The sequence below is a fragment of the Cinclus cinclus genome, chromosome 2 (assembly GCF_963662255.1).
Source record: "Cinclus cinclus chromosome 2, bCinCin1.1, whole genome shotgun sequence".
Classification (NCBI taxonomy): Eukaryota; Metazoa; Chordata; class Aves; order Passeriformes; family Cinclidae; genus Cinclus; species Cinclus cinclus.
The window spans coordinates 53,580,059-53,601,884 of NC_085047.1; the positions used below are offsets into that span (position 1 = coordinate 53,580,059).

At 38.5% G+C, this 21,826-nt stretch overlaps 1 protein-coding gene across 1 annotated transcript in view; it reads left to right on the forward strand.

Moving 5' to 3' along the window:
• FREM2 (FRAS1 related extracellular matrix 2) overlaps positions 1 to 21,826 on the forward strand; it is a 116,426-nt gene that overhangs the window by 25,769 nt on the left and 68,831 nt on the right. The window lies entirely within an intron of this gene.

A 21,826-nucleotide genomic window follows, 5' to 3' on the forward strand; every position in this document is an offset into this window, starting at 1 on the left:
TTATGCAGGCCAAGTAACCCACTGGAGTTTGTTAATTCTGTCCATCATCTGTTCACAGAGTTTACAGTGATTGGGTTCCTCCTTAAATGTGGTTCAATTATACAGTCAAATCTGACATGATGACTTACTGCTGCCAAGCAAACAAGATCCCCCTCTCCCTCCCTCATCCTTTCCTATCTCATCTCCCACCAGTTTATAGCATGCTAGATTGATTCAAGTGACTGTTCTGACAGAAGGCCAGTGGGGTTTTAGTCTAAGTGAGTGCTGAACTGGTTTGCCAGGCAGGCAGGGATGAGCAGCAGGGAGACAATGCACTTAGGAATGCGGGGACTGGAGGAGGTGGGAGAAAAATGGAGTCTCCCTAGTTGAGGGCTTGAAGGTGCTTTATTGGTTCAGCTCAGTTGTCCAGCTATTCTGCTTCCCACTGAGTTCAGATGGACCTTCTCTGGCTGCTTGAGGCAACAGAAAACTGTGCTACCCACCACAGGGGAAGTCCCACGTCCTCATTTCATCTGGCTGTACCCCTTCTCTCTGTTTGAGCACAAGTGATGGTGCAGCCACATGCAAAAGCATGGATTCCCCCTGTCTACAGCATCCCATAATTAATCACCTTAAAACCACCTTAGAACTACATTCTTGGGTGCCTCAGGCTAAGAAGATTTGATTGATGAATGAACAAACAGCTCTCTAGCCTTTGTTTTAAAAATAATAACACATATTTTGCTGACTAGTGGCTCAGCAACAGGGAAAAGGCATTTTGTGAAATGAGTCCATTTAGATTGCACAATGACATTCCAGCGTGACATCTCCATTAGCACTTAGGCAAATTTTTCTTGGAGGTTTGAATATGCTGGAATAGATTGTACATTTTTAATGATCATCTAAACATTAAAAAGAAGAAAATAATAAAAAAATAAGGTGAAAAATTATATACATATCTGTGCTATTTAAGAGGAAAAATCTAAATCTGTACATGAGAAAACCATAGGTAAAGACATTATACGCATTATAAAATAGAGAAAGTCTTCTAATTAACAATATTCTAATAATTTTATTAAATGTTTAAATAATTTCAGTTGTTTAATAAGGGAAGCTCTCCCATTTAATTTAGAATGTTGCGCTAGTGTTGGTGATTGGTTTAGCTTGGGAAGGAGGTAACAAGTGATGAAAACGTAGCTTAATTGCTCTTGTGGAATGAACACTGTGCTGCAAGTTGATTATCACTAGATCAAAAGTGGGTTAAACACTTTAAAGTACCACCACTTAAAGTACCAACACTTTAAAACACCAGATGGTGGTTTGCATGTGGTAGGAGATGTGCAGTTAGATCATTGAAATCATGGGTTGTGCACCTATATGTATTGGGATTACAATCATATAAAACTTGTGCAATAGATAGACCTACAGATGAGAGAGATGGCTACATCTCATATTCTGCCATAATAAATGGCATTCTTTACATCAATTATTTGATTAACAAGTTAAATGTGGCATTCATGCGATGAGTACATCATCAAAACAATCTTCTTTTGAGATGGCAAAGCATGCAAGGAGTGGTGAATCAAGTCATTAGGCAAATGCTTACGTGTTCCATAGAACCATCGAGGGTGGAACACAATTTTAAGATCGTTAAGTCCACCTATCAACCCAGCAGTACCACTGAAACCCCTAAACCACTAAGAACTATCACCCAGAATTGAGTAAAGGCTAATGGAGAACCACAGCATCACAGGATTTTTCAAAAGTAGGTTTTTCTTTATTAAAAAAAAAAAAAATCAATCAAACAAATAAAACCTCCACAGAGTGCATCCTCTTAATTTTAAGGGGAAAGGCCCTGTGACTTCCAGAATTCATACATGTTCTCTATTGCTTTGTGTAAGTAGTTACTGGTGGTGTGCATGCTAAGACAAAGTGCTCTCCCACCTTGTAAGGAGTCGGTGGCTTTGTGGTGCTGGGGATGAAGGCAGGAGCTCATGCTCCCAGACCTATACCCAGGAGAGAAGGGCTTCTTCAAAAATCAGCTGAGAGCACTCAGCTTTTCCATTGAGTTTGCACTGAAGAAGTCTTTCTCTCCTTGCAAGGATTTCAGGGGAAGCTAGGGGGGCAGGTCCAGACAATAGCCAGAGCTACTGCTATAAAAAAATGAGAAATTGCAGCATGTTTGTTCAGACATGCAGTGTCTGTAGAGATGCCAGCTATCCCCTTTGCGTAACAAAGGCAAGGTTGCCTCCGGAGATTTCTTTCTGAAGGCATCTCTGTTTAGAGACAGTGCATGCACGTGCATGCCGTATTTCTTTTTTGTGTTTGTGCTTGGTTGCATTTTTTTTTGACCTAACATAAAGTCATACTGTGCATCAAATCACTGTACTTTATATTTTTGTATGCATCTGTGATGAGGTGTTTCAAATTTTCCATACTATGTAATAAGAAGCTATTTTACAGCTTAAAAGACATTATTTGGTTTAAACAGAGTTTCTGAAAATATTATATTAGTGTTGCAGGTAACCAGGTTGGTTTTGCATGAAAATAAAATGTATTTGTACTTTTAGAGAAGGTGATCTGGTAAGATGATTTCTAAAACTATTTTGAATATTCATAATGATTCTGGTCTGCATCAAAGCACTTCAGAATCATCTATTCTTGATGGATGCTGTGTGACAATCACAGCAGACTAATTCTAAGATGGAATAATGACTGTAGAGAGGTACCTGAGCTGAATTTACCATCTGGACAAGGTACCAATAAACTGTAGCTGCAACAGCCTGGGATTCAGATTGATCTGCAAAAACACTCTGCAGGTGTTGGTACTGAGTTCTGCATTTCCACTGCCAGATAAGTTTTTTAACTAACTAGTATAAAGCTAGGTACCTTGTATCTGTATGTGCAGCAATTGGCTCTTTGACGTGTGGTGGCAATCTGTGGTACCAAAAATTGGGAGCTGTTGTTGGTTAGAGCTCTCTTTCTCCGTGCTGAGGGTAGGGTATGAAGTAGAAACTGATGTTCCTCCTTAGCATGGGAGTGTTCTGCTCCAGTGTACTTGCTGAGACACTGGCAAAGCAAAGGAGCCCCTCTGAGGATAAGGGTCTGAACGTACCCTCTTTTCTGGTCAAAAAGCATGACTTTTTTTTCCTTTAAATGAATGTATCTAAGCTTTCTGACTCTGCTGGTCACAAGTTTTGTTCCTAAGCTCCTCTTGAAGATAGTAGTACTGTAGTAATGACCATATTTGAAAAAACAAGTTCTGGCTGTCATTCACTGAGGAAACTGGTGTGGTGGTTTAATATGTAACTAAATCCCCTTTTGCCAAGGTAGCTGCCTCTTTACGGAGTCAGCAGAGATGTATGCACATGTTAGTAAACCCAGAGTTAGTCCAGCTCTGTAGCAGTGCAAGATTAAGATGCTGAACGATGGGTGTTTTGAGGCAGGGATGCACACTCTGCTTCACTAATGCTGCTAGAGGTCTGCCAGTGATACAGAAGGGGATGAACAGCTGTGGAGGGTAATGTGTTAGAGACTCTGTGGCAAAATTTTCCAGGGCTTTCCTGTCCAATATGGTCATGAGATCAAGATTTTCATCAGAATGTGCAGTATCATGCAATTCATTAAGAGCTTTTGTTCACCACTCATTTGAAGTATATGTTGGTTTGTGTGGTCTATAAAAGTTAGTATAAGCTGCCTAGAAACCTATCCAGACTGCACACAGATTTAAAGCACCACATTCTAGTTATCATTGAATCCACCACCCTCTTAATTATACTGTTTCTGTATTTTTCGTTGCAGTTATGGACATTTCCGTCTTGGTACAACACAGGACATAAAAAGCATGTTATGAAAAGGAATCCTGTTTTTGAATGAGCATTGACAGAAAAATTCCATTTTAAAATTTGATTTAAAATATATGTAGTTTTAGCAACATAAAATAAGTTCAGGTTCACCTATGAAGGGATTGTTTCCAAGTCAGCAATCTTTTGTCTCTGGGTGTGACACAGATGTAGTCTATGCATTTAAAGAAATAATTTTTATAAATAGTGCTTCATATTTAAAGAAATAGGATAGTATCATGAGCATTACAGTGCCAGCAATTCTTTTTACTAAGAAATATTTGTATTAATTGTATCTGTGAAGTATATATTAAAATGTATTTCTATCTTATATATGAACATGTACTTAATGGTGGATTGCTTTGTTGAGAGGGAATTGAAGTCTGGACATAGTGATTGCCAAAGAGAATTGTGAATATGAATATAAAGTACAATAGGGAGTAACATGCAGCATAAAATAAGAAAAATAAGAATAAAAGCAATAAAATTATGGTTCGGAGGAAATGGGCTGATGTGTTGGTGTAGCTGCAACTAATGAGAAAAAGCTTGACTTTCAGATTTGAACAGTTATAGGGGAAGAGCAAAGAGGTTATTAGCAGAGGAATAAAGAGAGACTGAAAACAAGTGCTATGCATCCAGCAACAGATTGGGAAAAAAAAACCCTAGAAAAAATGGGAGTTTAATTTGTTACAAAATTAATTGAAGTAATAGAAGGAATTTTCCCTTGAGTAATATGAAATTAAGGTGCTTTCTGTGGTACTGAAGGAGAAAAAGGTAATGATTTATGGAGCCTGCAGAATTACAGTAATCAAAATGTGATTTCTATGTAATTTTTCTTTCTGTGCTGCCCTTTCTTTGCCAGCTGGAGCTTTAAGCTATACATACACATGTCTCTTCCATAACTTAAAATGTAAGCTAAACTGGGAATCTTTTTTTTATTTTAAAATATGGGCTTAGTTTGGAATATCAAGGTTAAATGTCACTCTTGACAATTTAGTTAATTCTTATATGTCTTTTGTTTCTCCTTATGTCTTTTAATGAGATACCTATCATCCCAGGCAGAACTGTGTTCTTGACAGTTTTACTTTAAAAGGGGAAAGGTCTTTGGGGTCTTTGTAGCAGATTTTTTTTTTTTTAATGTATGACTGAGAAAATTCTTTGCCTTCTACTTTAATCATCAGAAAGATGTCACACTTCGTAAGACGACGTATTACAATAACCTAGAATTATGTGTGTATTTAATCATCAAGTCATTTATTAGATGAAACTGTTGGGGTTTCCCTGAAGTAGATGGGAAGATTCACCTGAGTGCAGACTGGCCATTAGAACTCCCTGAAGGTGTGCTTCTCTGCACTGTGACCTGGGTAATAGAGGAGATTTTGGCCTGCAAGTGGTCCAGGTCTGCTTGTGAGTGTTCATGTTGCAGGGCTGGAGTCAATTCACATTGACAACAGGGATGTAGCCTTCCCTGCCAAGTCTTCCACTGCTGAGCTTGTTGAAGCATAAGAATGGGTTCTTATGGCTCCACTGAACTGAGCTGCTCTGGGATGTTTGTTTTCCTAAGTTGTGAGAGTCTCTGGACACACTGCTGTTGAAGTGGTGTTCTTGGCTTACACAGAAGTGTCCTACTCTGGCTGTCCATTCCATCTGTTCCAGTACCCAGAGCACTCCAGTGACTGCTTTAGCCAGAAAGATCTAGAAATTCAGTGGTACAGGAGCCTCAGAAGGTGGGATAAGTCTTAGCAAGACGCTCACATAGTTTGGGTGCAGATGTGGCAAAGTGGAGACAGACCCTGAATGAAGCAATGAGGGGCTGAGCTTCTAGTGCAAATTGCAATATACTGGTATTCTGACTAATCTCACACCACATCTGTTCATGACTATTCTTGTTCACATGCCTCTTTTTGAGGTGTTAACTTTATAAGTAATCAGATGGATGACCATTTAACCAGAGTAGTTCCCTCAGACTTTTTGTGTTCTACCAAGTGATTACAGTTTTAGGCATCCCTGAAACAAATGAAGCATGATAATTAGAAATTGTACATATGGATGTAGAGCTCACTGAAGCTTTTTGATAATCTGCCATGAGTGCTAGTTTGCACTAGGCTGCCAAGAACTGTGGCTGCAGCTGATCAGATTGTTATCATCAAGTAAAACAGAGGTGTTCTATGTGGAGTTGGAGCTTAGGAGATATTTTCTCCTTTGTCTGCCATATTCTTTGGGATATGCTGCAGGCACTGAAGATGAGGTCTAGAACTTTTGTTAGACAATTGCAAGGCAATTCCACACTGTTTTCTATGGCCATTACAGAGTGTTAAGAAAGTACTGTTGTCATCATGTAGGCTGCTTCCAAGGAAGCAACCAACATATGGAATGCTTTGTGCTTTTATATCCCTGCATGGCAGGAGGAAGGGAAGCCATTTCAATGGAAATCTGTGATGCTATTAAACATTTGGCCATTTAGGTGCTTTTGGTTTTATGAGAATAATTATGATCATTCATGAAAACTTAGAATGAAATCTTCTTGTTTTCTTTCCCATGTTCTTGTGGGGAACAATTTAAGGGAAAAAGTCACTCTGCAAGTTTTGCCAGCAAATAAAGTGAATGTTAAAATTGGAAATTATTAAATCAAGCAGAGGGAAAGTTAAGTGTAAAAAAAACAAGTGAAAGTAGACCTAAAGCCTGGGAATAATGCAGCCCTTTGCAAGAATGGTGGAGTTCTTAATTATCTTAGAAAGATAAATTATTTTATTGTCTTCATGATGATTGAATTCTGCAACTGAATCAGTCAAATCTGCTGTGCTTATCACCTCTGAGCCTCAAGAAGTGGAATTTCTGTATAGATGGAGATCTTGGTGGTGTTTTACTTGTCCCTTTGTACTGGAAATGAGTGTGAAGTTTCACCAAAACTTAGTGGTTTGTGAGTCACTCAAATGTTTTGGAAAATTTTATCTGGTAAAGAAGAACTTCAGAGAGGAATTCAGGATTAATTATATAAGCAAACTCACAATTTTTTGTGAGCTCAACTAATTGCTTCCACCCTGGGCTAAACTTGACCTGATGCCCTGCAGTTGCTTGTCTCTCTCTATATCATCCTCCCCAGCATGTCTCATAATTCCCTTGCTATTATTTTTTCCATTTTCTGGGTTTTCCCAGGCCCCTTAACCTTAACCTTGAATAATATAGATGTAAGTGTAATTCTGTATTACTGGAACAGCACTTCAAAATTTGCAAGAAAGAATAGAATGTATGGTTATGTCCACTTCTAAGTCTTAAAACTTTATGCCATCTGATTTTTCTTGTGGTGAGAGAAATGTCAGCGGACTGGTCTTTTGTCACAAGAGTGTATACAGTTACATGTGTCCTTTGTGTGATAGGATTTTTTCAGTCATTTGATAAGGGAGGCTTTTAAAAATGCATTTTTCATTTTAATAGAAAGCTGATACTACTTTAAATAATTGAAGCAAAAATAACTCAGACTAAGTCCCTTCAATGTGATCACAGAGACACATTTACAAATATTTTTTTTCTAAACCTATCTTTGCATCTCCCTCTGGCTTCATTTTGGAAGATCTTTATGTATTGTGCTTGAGGAGAAAATAGGGTGTTGGAGAAAGGCACCAAACCAGGCTGAGACTGAAATCTCTATTCAGTTTTTCAGTCACATTTCACCTGGTTGGTAATCTTGGGTGGTACTCTTAGTCCCTCTGTTGCAGTCTCCACTGGCAGGTAATCTCCTTTTCATTGTCCTTATTTAACCTATTACATCTTAAAACTGTCTTTAAAGACAAGGATTTATTTTATTTAACTTATATTTAGTTTAGATATATGTTTTGGGATGAGATGAACCCCATCTTTTCCATCTTCACAAAAGACACACCTTGAAGGAACTAAGTGTGATGTTTATACTGACTGGACTGCTGTACTAGGTCTTCAGTGTCATGGAATTTTATTAAAAATTTGTACACATAAAAAACATGGAGTTGCAAATACAGATATGGGCTATAGAAATAAAAACAGGGAGAGATCTGTTATGATGGGCTGCAGGCTGCAAAGCTTCCATTTTTTAGCCATCAGGTGAAACAGCAGTGGCCACTACAAAGAGATGAGCTACATAGAGGGGATTGGAGATAATGGCCAAGATGGGGTGAGCAGTGTGCAGGAGATCTGCAGAACAGTGGTTTTACTGGAGCACATGTGGTAGAGAACCAGGGAAACTTCACCTTTGTACTCCTGCACAGGACTGCCCCAAGGAAAAGTGTCGGAAATACGCGTTTGATGTGTTTGGTGGAACTCTTTAAGGGCTGTGATGTACACGTTTGTGCTATTTATTATTGGCAAGCCTTGCAAAGGAATTTTCATTTTATTTGGAATCCAGGAGTGGTTTGGGGAACTGGCAGAGGGTTAATATCTGCAAAGCTCCAAGGTATGTGAAGTGCCCAAGGTGCCTGCTCACAGCCTAATACACTGTTTGCTAATGGCTGTGTCGTGTCATGTCACTCGGTGGGACATGCCAAGTCCTACGATATAAGCTTGGCTGTGACACTAAGCTGTTGATGGAGAACATATATTTTAGCAGGACTCTTGTTGATCATGGATCACTTGTACATCATTGTACATATATTATTGTATCCTTGTGGCCATGTAAGATAACAACCTCTCTCTTTCTCTGACAAAATAAGCAAAATTCTGGGACATGGGTGTTGTGAAGCAGAAAAAGAGCTGGTGTAAGGTTCTGCAGGTGTTCAAGGTACAGGCTCAGCCATGGGCATCATGGAATGGGATGTATATGAATTGTATTTCCTGCTCACTTAATGAGTTCTGTGCTCACAATTAACTGACCCCTCCGTAAATCCTAAAGTGAGGCTACATTGAGACACTGTGTTGTTTTTGCCCCAGGTGTGGCACATTAACAATACCCTTTTTTTTCTCTCCCTCTCCCCGTATTTAATTTTGTTTGGTATGTTTATCTGTGGCCACTGGAAAAGGGAACTTCAGCTTTCCTCAGAATCAGGTATGGGATGTTTGCTGTATTTGGGGAAGATTTTTAGGCAACTTTGTAAAATGAAACGATAATCACCTGATGTAAAAAAAATTAAAAACCCCTGACCATTGCCACCATTTTTATCTCTCAGAGTTGGAAATGTGGAATAAATCTTGTAAAGTATTGAAACACAAACTACATGAAAGCTTTTGTCTTTTTAGAAAAAGTTATGCTTAAATCCTCTTAGGAGCTACATTAACATTAATACTATTTTTTCCCTGGGTAATGGCACTAGCATGCACATCAAAAATATTTGTTGGCAAACTGACAGATATTTTGTGATTACTGCCATTTCATTTCACATCTGTAGGTTAAACAGACAACTAGCAGGGGGTTCAATTCACCCTTTTTTCTTTTTTCCCTGCCCTTTCTAGCATAAAGTAAATAAACCTTGGAAGATAATTTTTAACTTAAGAGTTACCCATCCATTAGCAGAGTTGAAAGCAGGATACATTAAGTAGTTGTTTCCTGACCTTGGAGAGAGCTGCCTGTGTGCTCTCAGATCTGTGTCCAATAATTGGTCTACCTAGGGGGAAGAAAAGAAAAAAGAAACTACACAAACTGACTGAATGACCACTGAAGGGTGCTTCTAAAGTAATAGCTGGCTTCTGGCAATGCTCCTGTTCATGTGACACAGTTTGAAATACCTCTTTTGTTACCCAGGGGTATCTTCTACCTTAAGCTTTTAAAAGGTCATTGTTGAAAAGCAGGAATATTGATTAGCTAGTGGGGTGAATTTTTGATCTTAGTATTTATGTTGTGATTGAAAAATATTAAAAGGCCTCTCACTAAGTGAAAATGTGTGCATGTGTGTGTGAGATTTAATTTTCTGAACTTTGTTATCTATAGGTATATCAGACTGCTAATAACAAACTTCACTCTTTAGTTAGATTATGTAAATATTTTTTCTGCAAGTCAGGATTTTAGAGTTATCTTTAGATTGTGTCATGTCTATGTATAAAATCTGCTAAATCTGTCAGGTTAACGCTTTTGCCTTGAGCTGGCTGCCATGGTCAGGCAGCCCATTCTAAAGTCTCTTTAGTGTAGCTCCTCAGCTGCTTGCACAATGCCTTTGTCTTGGAGAATTGTTCTGGAGTGCCTTCAGTTTTGTCCATTTTCACTTAGCCTGAACTGACTGGAATGGAGTGAATGCGTGTGTGAATGATGTGACTGGTATGTCAAAGGAGAAAATAATCTTACGACTGCAAGGAATGATGCTTTTTTGGAAAGGTTTAGTGTGTGCACTACAGTATTTTTCTTCTGCTCTTTCAAGGGTTATAAACACCAGAATAAGTAGAAATTAGAGCCTTGAGAAGTCTGGGTTTTTTCTTTTGTGTAATTTGTTTGCCTTTTGCACTTTGCATACCTTGGTTGGTGGGCTGGTTTTGGCTGTGGTGGAATGAGTTTTCTTCACAGTGACTGGTATGGGACCGTGGTTTGTATTAGGGCTGAAAGCGGGGTTGATATAGAGTTGTTTTTATTTCTGCTGAGCAGGGCTCACACACAGCCAGGGCCTTTTTCTACCTTTTTGACTGCCATTCTGGCAAGGAGGTTGAGGGCTGGAAGGAGACACAGCCAGGACAAGTGATCCCAACTGACTAAATGAATATTCCAGCCCATGTGGCAACCTACTCAGTATATGAAGAGGGGGAAGGAGAAAGCAGCGGGGGGGGATGGCATTTGGAATTCTGATATTGGTCTTCCCAAGTCACCATTACACGTGATGGAGCCTTGCTCTCTTGGAGATAGCTGAGCACCTGCCTGCCTATGGGAAGCAGTCAATTAATTCCTTGTTTTTCATGCGTATTTTACATGTAAAATATTTACACATGTTTTACTTTCCCTATTAAACAGTCTTTATCAACCGATGTGTTCTCCAGATTTTACCTTTCTGGTTTTCTCCCTGATCCCACTGGTGGGGGAGTGAGGGAGAGCTGTGTGGGGCTTGGCTGCCAGCTGGGTTTAAACCACAACAGTCCTTTTTGCCCCTAAGAAAGGGACAAACTACAGAAACAAAAAAGTTAGGACCGAAAAACAGCAAAGCTGAAAAACTGCTAGAATAAGGAAAAAATTGTTCCTACAAAACATTCCCAATGCATATCATCACGTGTCTATTTTGCATTTCTCTTCTGTGGGAGAGAAATGTGTAAGATACGCAGTCAGAATAGGCATCAGCATTAGAGATAAGAGTTTCTCAATGAGTCCTTATTTTCTTTTTGATTTTGACCTGGCCTTTCTGAGGCTAGATCATGTATCTAAAATGTTTAAGAATGGAAAAGGTGGGTTAGTGCCTTTGAGGTTAGCCAGTAGATGTCATCACAAGACTGAGTGTCTATGTCCAGGAGCTGTGCAGTACCCTTCCCTAATCCTGCACACACTTGCCAACTCATGACTGGCAGAAACCTCATTGCAGCACTTGAGGTTGTATTTTCTGGCTAGCAGCAGGTGTGGGCTAATGAAGTGGTTTGAAGTGTAAATCATCTACAGAGGAAATGCCACTTGCTGAGACACCTTTCCAACAAACTGATTCTCCTTGAGCTCTGCTGGTAGTGTGTGGGACGTTTAAAAGACATTTTTTTTCAGTAGAGGAAGGTAACAGTGATGCCTGTGGGAAGAATCAGGAAACAGCACTGACAGCAAACTCATTAACATAAGGGCTCACATAGATAAGATCATAGACATATACATACTTACAGCTGCAGAATCTTGCCTCTGTATACTGTGTTCCAGAATGGAAGGATATGATCTGAAAAAGTGTCTGGTGTTAATCTTATTCTGTCCTTGCTGTGTAATAGTAGATTTACCATTTATTTTGAGAGGAAAATAAGGGTTTTTTAAAAAAATACTATCCTGAATTTTGATTTTTAAAATGCATTCCCAGTCCTCATAATCAAGCTATTGTTTTAGGAATTATTTACCTAAATAGGCATATCTTGCAATAATGCAAGTATAGAATCAAGAGGTAGCCTTCTGGTGTCTAGGGGTCCCTTCACAACAATCCAGGTTTTCCATAGAACCCAAAGCCAGTCTGTACTGATGTCTGGTTTCCATAACTTTAAATTGCCGTAGTTGTCAGCGCTTTGGCATCTAAAACACATCAACACAGTATTATTTTTCTTCTGAAATCTGAAAGCATGCTGTTTTGTGGTAGCACATGTATGACCTGCCCTGTATGTGAATCTCAGTAAGTTAACACTGAGGCCCTCCCAGACAATCATCACAGAAGCAGCTGCAGTGGTTTAAGATGATCTTGTCCTTCAGCTGTTCAGTACTGAACCACTGCTAGAGGCTGCATCCCACACAGGATGAGGGGAGACAACAGAGCTCTGTCTTTCTCTGGTTCAGCATAATGCTTACCTCAGTTACCTTAACTTGTTGATATAGAGGCTTTAAGTTAAGTTGGTTAATTTGTGCTGGAGGTGCTGAGAGAGGCTCACAAGATCTGTTGACTTATATTGGAAAGAAGCCTTCAGCAAAGGAACAGAAACAAGTAGCCAAGGTATATCAGCTTCTAATGCCATCCCATTCATTTCTTTAGTGAGTGTCTGGCTGCAGCCTAAAACTAAATATAACAATTTAAACAGCTGCAGTGGTGTAGCTAATCTTCTTCATAAGCTCACTCACTGCAGTGTTTTAGAGTATTGCCCCTATCCAAGACTAACTGGACACCAAAATCGCTGGCTTGCCATTTTCTCATCTCTCAGGATTCCCAGCTGCCCCTGTCCAATAAATGCATGTATACTAGAGTGTGACTATAGTGCCCTGAAACCAAAAATGAAGACGCAACATTAAATGCTCCGCATTTTGCATCATAGCCTTATAAAACAGGAATTGTATTGATTCTCACGAGACTTTATTTGAACTCAAGAATTCTTTTAGACTTAGGACACATAGCTGTGTCTGCTATGGAATTTCCACCTGTCCGTAGTAATTCATAATTTGCCTATAGCATCTAAGTTTGGTTTTCCTTGTAGTGTGCAACATTTTGTTTACTGCAATTTGTCCATGACAAGTCCTATAGAAAGCAGCAGGACCCATGGAGAGCTGCCAGGGAGATTTGGGCTCAGAGAAGGAGAGAAGCCCCTCTGAGAGTTTTCTGGCATGAATGCTTGTCTGGCCAGCTTTGCCAGTACTGGGGAGCAGGTGGGAAGCACCATCTCCCCATCTTCATTTTGTATTCCTCTACTCCATAGTGCCAGTCCTTCCCTTCATGAGAGAAGAGGGTCTGTAAGGGTATCAACTCCTCAGCAGTGAGATGACTTCTTGTGTGTTAGTTTTGTTATCTGGGCAAATCTGAGAACAGGATAAGATGGTGTTGCACTAAGGACAACTTAGCAAAGGAAGCGAGGTATCCCAGGAAAGTATCAGCTCCAAAGGAGAACTCATTATAGTAGTAGAGAGTACTGCTTGTACAAATGCTGCAATAAAACAAACTTACTGGTTACTTGCCATAACTTGCTTTCATGGTTCTCTTTCTTCCAAATCTTTTAGGCTGCCTGATAATAATCTACTCATGATAATTCCTGTATAAAATGAAATGTCTTGTGTCATAGTCTCTCCGTTGTTTTTTTGCAGGAACCTCATTTTTATTACTACAGACCAGTCTTGACATTTTGAAGTTCTGCACATTTCAAATTTATTTCAGTGTCTGAATTGACTGTTTGGTAAAACATTAGTCTTAAATGTACAAATAACACCAACAAATCTCTTTAAAATGCAGGTTATTGCTATTGAAACTGTCAGTTCAAGAAATATGATAAAATTTCAAGGTCAATCATGACAGAGGCTTTGTTAAATGAAAACTTATGTGACATAAAGCATCCAGCATAACGTTTTTTTGTCATTTTGGTCAATTTGTAAAGCTGCTTCATGACCATTTTGCAAGATACACAGTATTTTCATGCTGTCTTCAGTTTCACTTATTAATCAAAGAAAATCAGCTGGTCTGTTTCCTTCCCCTGTTATGCCTGCAGCTGGATAAGGAGTACACAGATGTTGCTTGTGGTAAAATCATACAACAGTCAACACAAGGCAAGTTGGAGTGGAGGATGGAGGCTGAATTTTAGCAGCAGAGGATTAATAATCTATTATTAAATAGAAATGGATATCTAAAAGTTTTACAAATTACATGGTTTTGAAAACCCATCAAAAGGGCATTAAAAGGATTTACATCTGAACAGATGTCCAATATGGTTTTCATCTGTCTTAAAATAAGAATGGATAAACTAAAAAATTTCAGAAATGTTTTGGGAACTGAGAAATAGAGCTTGACAGCCTTATTTCCTTAATACCATATGCAGAAATTTCTGGAACTTCATCTTATTGACTGATAATAATGACTAATTTATTGATAGCTCCCTGTACTGTTAGTATTACTTTACATTCTGATTTTTTGTTTGTTGATAATCATAGTCAACATTTACAGGATTCATTGTAATGTTTTTAGGTTTAGGAATATGGATAAACTGCCAGGTTCATTTAAGTTGTGAGCCTGTGGAGATGGCAAGGAGAACATGTTCCTGATAAAGCACAGAGCATTGCACTGGAAGAGGGAAGCAGCCTTACAGAACATGTCAGGACACGACTGATGGTGTGTGGCTGCTCTCTTCTGTGTTGGTTCTTACTACACTCCCCCCGCCCCTTCCTATAGTATCCAAACACCTTTCAGTAGTACATGAGCAAACATGATTAGCATCTGTCACAAAATGTTCTTTCTTTCATCTTTTCCTTGGGGCAAAATCTTGTGTGCAGTGTAACATTGCACTTTTTTTTTTTCATTGTATTTATTGCATTATTATTATGTTTGTTACAGAAAAATCAAAGGTATGTACTCTGACTCAAAAGATTTGTGCTTCATTCCTGGGGGATTTCATTTCACAAACTCAGACTAGCTCCCAAACAAGCTGTGTTTCCTGCACAGACAGGCTTTACCTTCAGGAGAAAAACAAAATGTATTATGCCTGAGGAGTATTGACCAGCCAGTTGAACTGGAGCTTTAAGCTGTGTTTTAAATATACTCAGTCCAGAATAATGAACCCCTTGAAAGAATGCCTTTTTTTTTTTTTTTTTTTTTTGTTTAAACGTTAGTCAAAGTTCACTGTGAAGTCATCAAAAACTGTTTAACAAAAAGACTGGACACACCCTTTAAAGTCTGTGTTGGTCAGATGAATGGGAGTGTTTGATTATCATTTAGCATTCTCTGTTGACTGAAGGACACATGTTAAAGACATATCACATCACTGTGACCATGAGAAGATTGATAAAAATAAGTATAACCTGTTTTTCCTGTGATTAATGATAAAAGCAAAGCCTTGCTTTATGACATAATTCTTCTTTTTGCTATCAAACATAAAACAATTTCAGTTGTTTCTGCAGAAGCCTATTCTTGATACATCATTACAACCAAAATTAAGCCTAAATTACTATCATCAAAATCAGAAATAGGCCAAATACACATTAATTTTTAAAAGTTAGTATCTTGGACACAATGAAATTTAGTTTCAGTCCTGGCCTACAACAAAACCTGATTTAAAGCTTACAGGCACAATACAGCTCTGTGGTGAAAACACTTGCTGTCAGATGTTCAATCCAAATGTTCCTTACACTTTCTTTAGAGATGCCACCTCTCATGCAATGATATCTTCAAACAGTGCTTCCTTCCATCTCTTTGCTTATAAATTTGCTCTCTCCCATTTCTTCAGCATGATAAACTGTCACCCAGTTAAGAGGAAAGTTTAAGTCTGATATGTTGTATCACATACTAGATGTATCTGTCTCCAAAGGGAATTTGATTAGTGTAGAGGTTTTTTCACCTCTGAATCAGGTGAGGAGATTCCTATTTATAGTTTCACAGTTATTAAGATCAGCTTTCGTTTATTATTTCAAAGCACCAGATTTTCAGGTTTGACTGATATTGAAAAAGAAGACATGAGATTTCCTTCTACCTATCGATCTTGACAGGATAGCTATTTTGTGCGTGTAATCCATTCTAAAAAGCAGATGTACAGGAACATAAACCAGATTTCACAGATTCACAGAAAATTCTGAGTTGGAAGGGACCATTAGGATCATCAAGTCCAGCTCTTAAGCAAATGGCCCTTACCAGGGCTGAACCAACAATTCTGGTGTTACTAGCGCCGTGATCTAACCAGCTGAGCTCATCTCAGTTTTATGTGAAAGCATATTCAAGGTCATTTCAGCTACTTCACTGCTAATAGCTGATTCCAGCTTTAAGAGAAATATATTGTATTGTGCAGAAACAGTGTTTGCTTTAGTGGTGACAATCTCTGCAGAAAAAAAAATATTTTGTTCTCTTTTGTTGGTATCTGGTGGCTGTTACTGGAGAGAAAATGTTACATCTCCAAAGTGTGAAAGCATAAAAATGTGGGCTAGCTGCCCATTTATCCCAGAACTGACATGTCAACTACAATGCTTTTACATCTTTAGACAGAGAATGCCTAAAAAAATATATATTAAAGCTGTTTTGTAGTTCCTTACTTGACTGAATCAGTAGAGCCACAGTTAACCTTTGTCCCCTCATTTTTTCAAAAGATCATGTGCTACCAATATTTTGGAGTATAAAATTGTTTTTAATTCTTTGCTCCTCATAGGTTCAGAAAATATTTTCTGTCCTCTAAGTATTTAGTACAGTAGCTGGAAAGACTGAAATAAAGATAGGACATGCATTTTCCTAATGAAAAACAAAACTCTTTATATGTGTTTCGATACTCTACTATAGGATTAACTTGCAATCAATTTCTTTCAAATTAACCTATTCTTAGTACAAATATATAGATCAAAAACATAGTAAGTGATTGACCTTATACTTAAAATTCTACTTACTGAAAAAGGAAACTGTATTGTTTTGGTTTGTGTTTTGTTTTTTAATGGTATCATGCTTCCATGGGGGGAAAAAAAGAGCTTATGGGAAATTGTGAAGTTTGCATATCTGGATTTATATTCTGGTGAGTGGCATCCCTGCCCATGGCAACAGGGTTGAAACTAGATTATTTTTGTGGTCCCTTCAAGTTAGCACTTGTGTTACTGATGCATAATTTGAAAGCTGTTTTTTGTATACAGTTTTATAATGAGGTCCTACCCACTTGATAGATATGAGGTTAATTACATGGCACTACAGTGCTTCAGCTTCTGGAAGTAAGCTTCTTTTTTTCTCCTCTCCATCTATGTTCATGGGACATTTGAGATTCCTACAGTTGTACTCCCACCACAGTGCTGTTGTATAAGACGAAGTCTTACGTGTTCCAATGTTAGCCAGGAAAAGCTAGACAACTCCCCTTTTTAAGTAGAAAGGCAACAAGAAGAAACCTTTTTTGTGTGTGTGTGCTTAGCCTTGTTAGCTAGTTGTATTTTGTGTGTAATATTTGGATCTTTCAGTACAAGCCAGAAAATATTTCGCAGGGTTTCTTGTATATAAAAACACAAAATTGCTATGTATGAAAGAAAGTAAAAGCAAAAAGTGGTACTCTGCAGGAATACTCTACAGGTTTGTAACATTTATCTCTAATTAGCAAATAGAGAAACTGATAAATACCCAATAAAGTTTTTGCATCTAAACAGCCAGTGAGATAATAATATAATAAAGCCAGTTGGTCTTGGTGTTTATCATTGTTTCTTATAAAAAGGTACAGAAATATCATGCTGCTGCCCCTTATCCTTCAGATTTTATTGCTGGGTTTTTTTAAGTCAAAGAAAACTAAATAACACATTGTTCAGATTCATCCTGCTCTCAGTGCATTTTCTACCCTGTGTTTGCCCTGGTGTCTGTCAAAGTCAGGCAGATACGTTTATTCTCTAATATAAAAATAAATCATGAAAAAAGGATTTTCCAGCAAATATCTCTTTCTGGGTCAATCATTCACATAACTTATCTATATGAATACTTTAATATGCATAGGAGTACTGTACTGGAAAAGGTCATTTGTGTTTTTGCAGGGTTAGTGTCATAGAATCACAGGTTAGAAGGTTGGGTTGGAAGGGACCCTAAAGGTCACCCAGTTCCAACCCCTGCCATGGGCAGGGACACCTTCCACTAGACCAGGTTGCTCAGAGCTACATCCAGCCTGGCCTTGAACACTTCTAGGGATGGAGCATCAACAGCTTCTCTGGACAACCTGTGCCAGTGCCTCACCACCCTTACAGTAAAGAATTTCTTCCTGATGTCAAATCTAAGCCCACTGTTTTACAGTTTAAAGCCATTCCCCCTTGTCTATCACTACATGCCCTTGTAAAAACTCCCTCCACAGCTTTCATGTATATATAGTATATATGAACGGTGCACTCAACTGAAGCATTGCTGAATGGAGAATTAATACACAGATCTTGATTTTCAGATGAGACCTCTATTCCTTGTCCTTTATTCTGTTGTGAGCTCAGGATGTTGAATGGTTTAGTATATAGGATACAATTATGGATACATTCAGAAGTGTCTCCCTTAACATGTTTCTCAAGATAATGAAGTCTGTGAAAACAAAGTATATGTTTTAATTTCCTAATACTTACTAAGATTTTCATATTTAATGTATTCGTACAAGTGAGTCAAACAAACCAGTCCATTTAGTTTTAAAATTATACATTCACTTTAGAATTTATTCTGTGTTTTTAGGTAGGTATCTGTCAGTGTGTATATAAAGCATGAGTTTAAGAGAATTAATTTTTGTAGAGGGTTAGATTTTTTTAGGTGTGTTTTTCCTGTTAGGACACCAAATCTTCATTTTGTGGAGTGACTTCTTACGTTTAAAGAGGGTGGCTGCTGGGAAGTTAGATGCAAGGTAGTGCCTTGAAAAGGATCAAAAGGAGCAAGTTGTAATATTTCAGAAGGCTCTGTCCTTGAGTTACATTGGTGTCCTGGCCTGTGAGTCTGATGGAAATGGGCCTTAACAGAAAGCCTGGTTATCTGTAGAAATAACCTTGGGAAGCATTGTAAAGCAGGAACTTTTATGACCTCTTTAAATGGTTGCCACAACAACTCCTGCCTTCTATCAGGAATCATTTTCGTGTTGTTAAAAGTGATGTGTGTCGCCATCAAAGCATGTGTTGCTTGGTTTCACTCTCTGTTAGGAATCAGACATAGGGATGAAGTTTTTTTGTAGTGGAAATAACATGGAAAACTGGCTTTTCAGGTTAAGGGCCAGATTTGGATTCTAACACACTGATTTATTCCAGCAAGGAATGTCATCATGAGGGCTTGTTTCCAGCATCGAGAAACAGCACTGCTGCCAAGCACAGCAGTCCCACTTTCTCTCCACCCCTGGTTATTTATCACTGTGCTGATGGCTCCCTTTCACTGGCACAAGCACTGTTACTTACCCATGAACTCTGGGTCAGGGAAAACACCCAGATTAAAATTAAACTGTTTCTTTCCACATTTAGTTCTACTAGAGATCATTTCCCTGGAGCGGTTCTTTAAATGGCCATACAATCACTTGTGCCAGCTGCAGGGAGAGGACAGAGCAAGAGCTGGGACTAAGCCTGTGGGAGAGCAGGGAGTCCTTGATTTCTTAGGCAATGCTTAATCTGCATTTGCTGGATGCACACAGGAGCTGTGACCCAGGGATGCGTTTTCAGTCAGTTTAATCCAATCTGAGACCAACACTTAAATGGATACTGCCTCTCTCAGAGCTTGTCCGCTCTGTTGTTTCAGGCTGCCTGTTTGATGCAGGCAAATATGCACACATACATCTCAAAGATACAGCGTCAAGAGGTAACTTGCAAATTTCCCTTTTAGTGGTAGTGTGTGATGCTGTGTAATGGGTTTGTTTTTCAATCTGCATACTCCCATCTCTGAGGAAAGTTTTATGCGTAGTTTGTGCTAGATTGCAGACAGATGAAGTTAGATGACTAAATGAAGGTTTCTGAATGTCTCTAGTTGTCAAAGGTCCCGCTGTGGTCCTTGAAAAACTAGATGGTAGAGTTTGGAGTTACAAAACTATTCAGCCAATGCAAGTATCTTCTTTATGATGAGCTGAATAGCTCTTCAGACACTGTTGGGCATGTTTCAGTTCCCTCAGCAAAGGAGGACCAAGTATGCTGTGAGGGCTCCAGCCAACCTGCCTGACCTCTGTCCAACCCTACCGAAGGGCATGGGTCTCCTGTTAATCATGTGTTATATTTGCCAGCTGTCTGCAGATGTCTCAGATACCTTAAAGGGTCTCAAATGACCCTGAATACCTATCTTTAAACAGTAGGGTACAAATCCACTGACTTGTCTTCCCTGGATATAATGGATGCTTAGGATAGCTATCTTAGGAAGCAGATATCTACCTCACCCAAAGTTTGGTGAAACAAATCTCAAAAAATGCTTTGCAAAAAGGCCTGTCTAACATAGCATAAGTGTCATTCAATGCCGTAATGTCTCCCTGCATAGAGAGTTCTGGAGAGAAAGTGGATGAAGGCTTCTGGCTGCTGCTGGCAAGAACAGTAAAGGAACTGAATTCACTAGAACCACCATGTCTGCAGCCTGGACCACTCCTAAAAGGGAAAAGATTTGGGTTGTGATTATAACTATGAGCTACATATAGCTTACATATACTTAATGAGGTGTAAGTGTAATTATTCCAGTAAAGGGTAGCATCAGTGTAGAAGTTCAGTGGCGAGAATAGATAAAAGAATTCCACAGACATAAGAAAGAGTTTTCTGCTTTTTTCTGCTCAGGGCAACTTTTTTTTTTTTTTTTTTTTTTTTTTTCTCAGAACATTGTTTTGATCTTTACGGTGTCTTTACTTACTGGGATATTTCTAGTGAGTCATGCTGTGTGGAACCAGCAGTGTCCACAGCCAGTGTAGTGTCCAGGCCAAAGGCTCAATGGACTACAGGTCAGAGTCTGACTAATGGGAGAAGAAAGGTCAGTGACTTAATACCAATTTAAACTGCAGCATTGAAGGTAGGGGAGAATGCCTGTCATTACTGTGCTGTTTTCACAGAATAAATTTTTTCCTTCAGAACATGCTGCTTAGTCTTGGTTTACTGACAGAATGTGAGGTTTTAGTTACGTATCTGGGAAAATGTATGAACTGATTTCTTTTGTGTATGCTGTGGGAGCCTGCTGCAGTCCTGGACTAGGTTCATGAAGAATTGCTCTTGAAATTGCTTTTCACAGTAATTGAAGTGTGAGTCAGGTAGAATGGAACCATAAATACATAAAAAAATTACTCTGGAGATCTGCAGGATATTTTATTTCACTTCATCCAGCAAAATTCTATTACTATCCATAACTGTAATGTTATTATCTGTGTTACTGATTTATTTTAAACAGCCAAAGGAAATTAATCCTCAGCCTGTTACATGGGTTCTTCCAGCCCTGAATGAAGACTTGAATATTTTGTAAGATGAAAAATAAATCTTAATGCATAAATTCAACATTTAAAAATGGTAAATTTGTGTGAATATGCTGCTGCTAGCACATTTATTCCCTTTTATGTTGGTGATATGAAGTGAATATTACTGATAAGGAGCTACTATGGATTCTGTGATGGCAGAGAATCACAAAAACTGGGGACCAGGTCTTTATATTAATGACCAGTTGTTGCCTTGTTTGTTTCAACTGAGCTGCAGAATGAGACTGAGTAGAGTGAAGGCTTTGTACTCAATGAAGTTTAACTGAGTTCATTCTTACATAAGTCTGTATGCATGTATCTGTGGGAACTTATATATACATATATAATTATTTTGATTAACATAAATACAGAGAGAAGGGGAAAGAAAGAGACTTGCAGTGTAGGAACATATTAAAGAATATTCCATGAAAAATAGTGCATCTCAATTTTTTTATTAATCTAACTATGCACAAAAAAAGATGGCTTAAGTTCAGCAGTTGATATGCACGTGGTTTCTTAAAATATATAGGGTACCTAGCTGCTAGGAAGAAATTCATATTCTTCCCAGAACTTATATGAAAAATGTAAATCTCCGTGGTCAAAAAATGTGGTGTCAATCATTTGAGCAT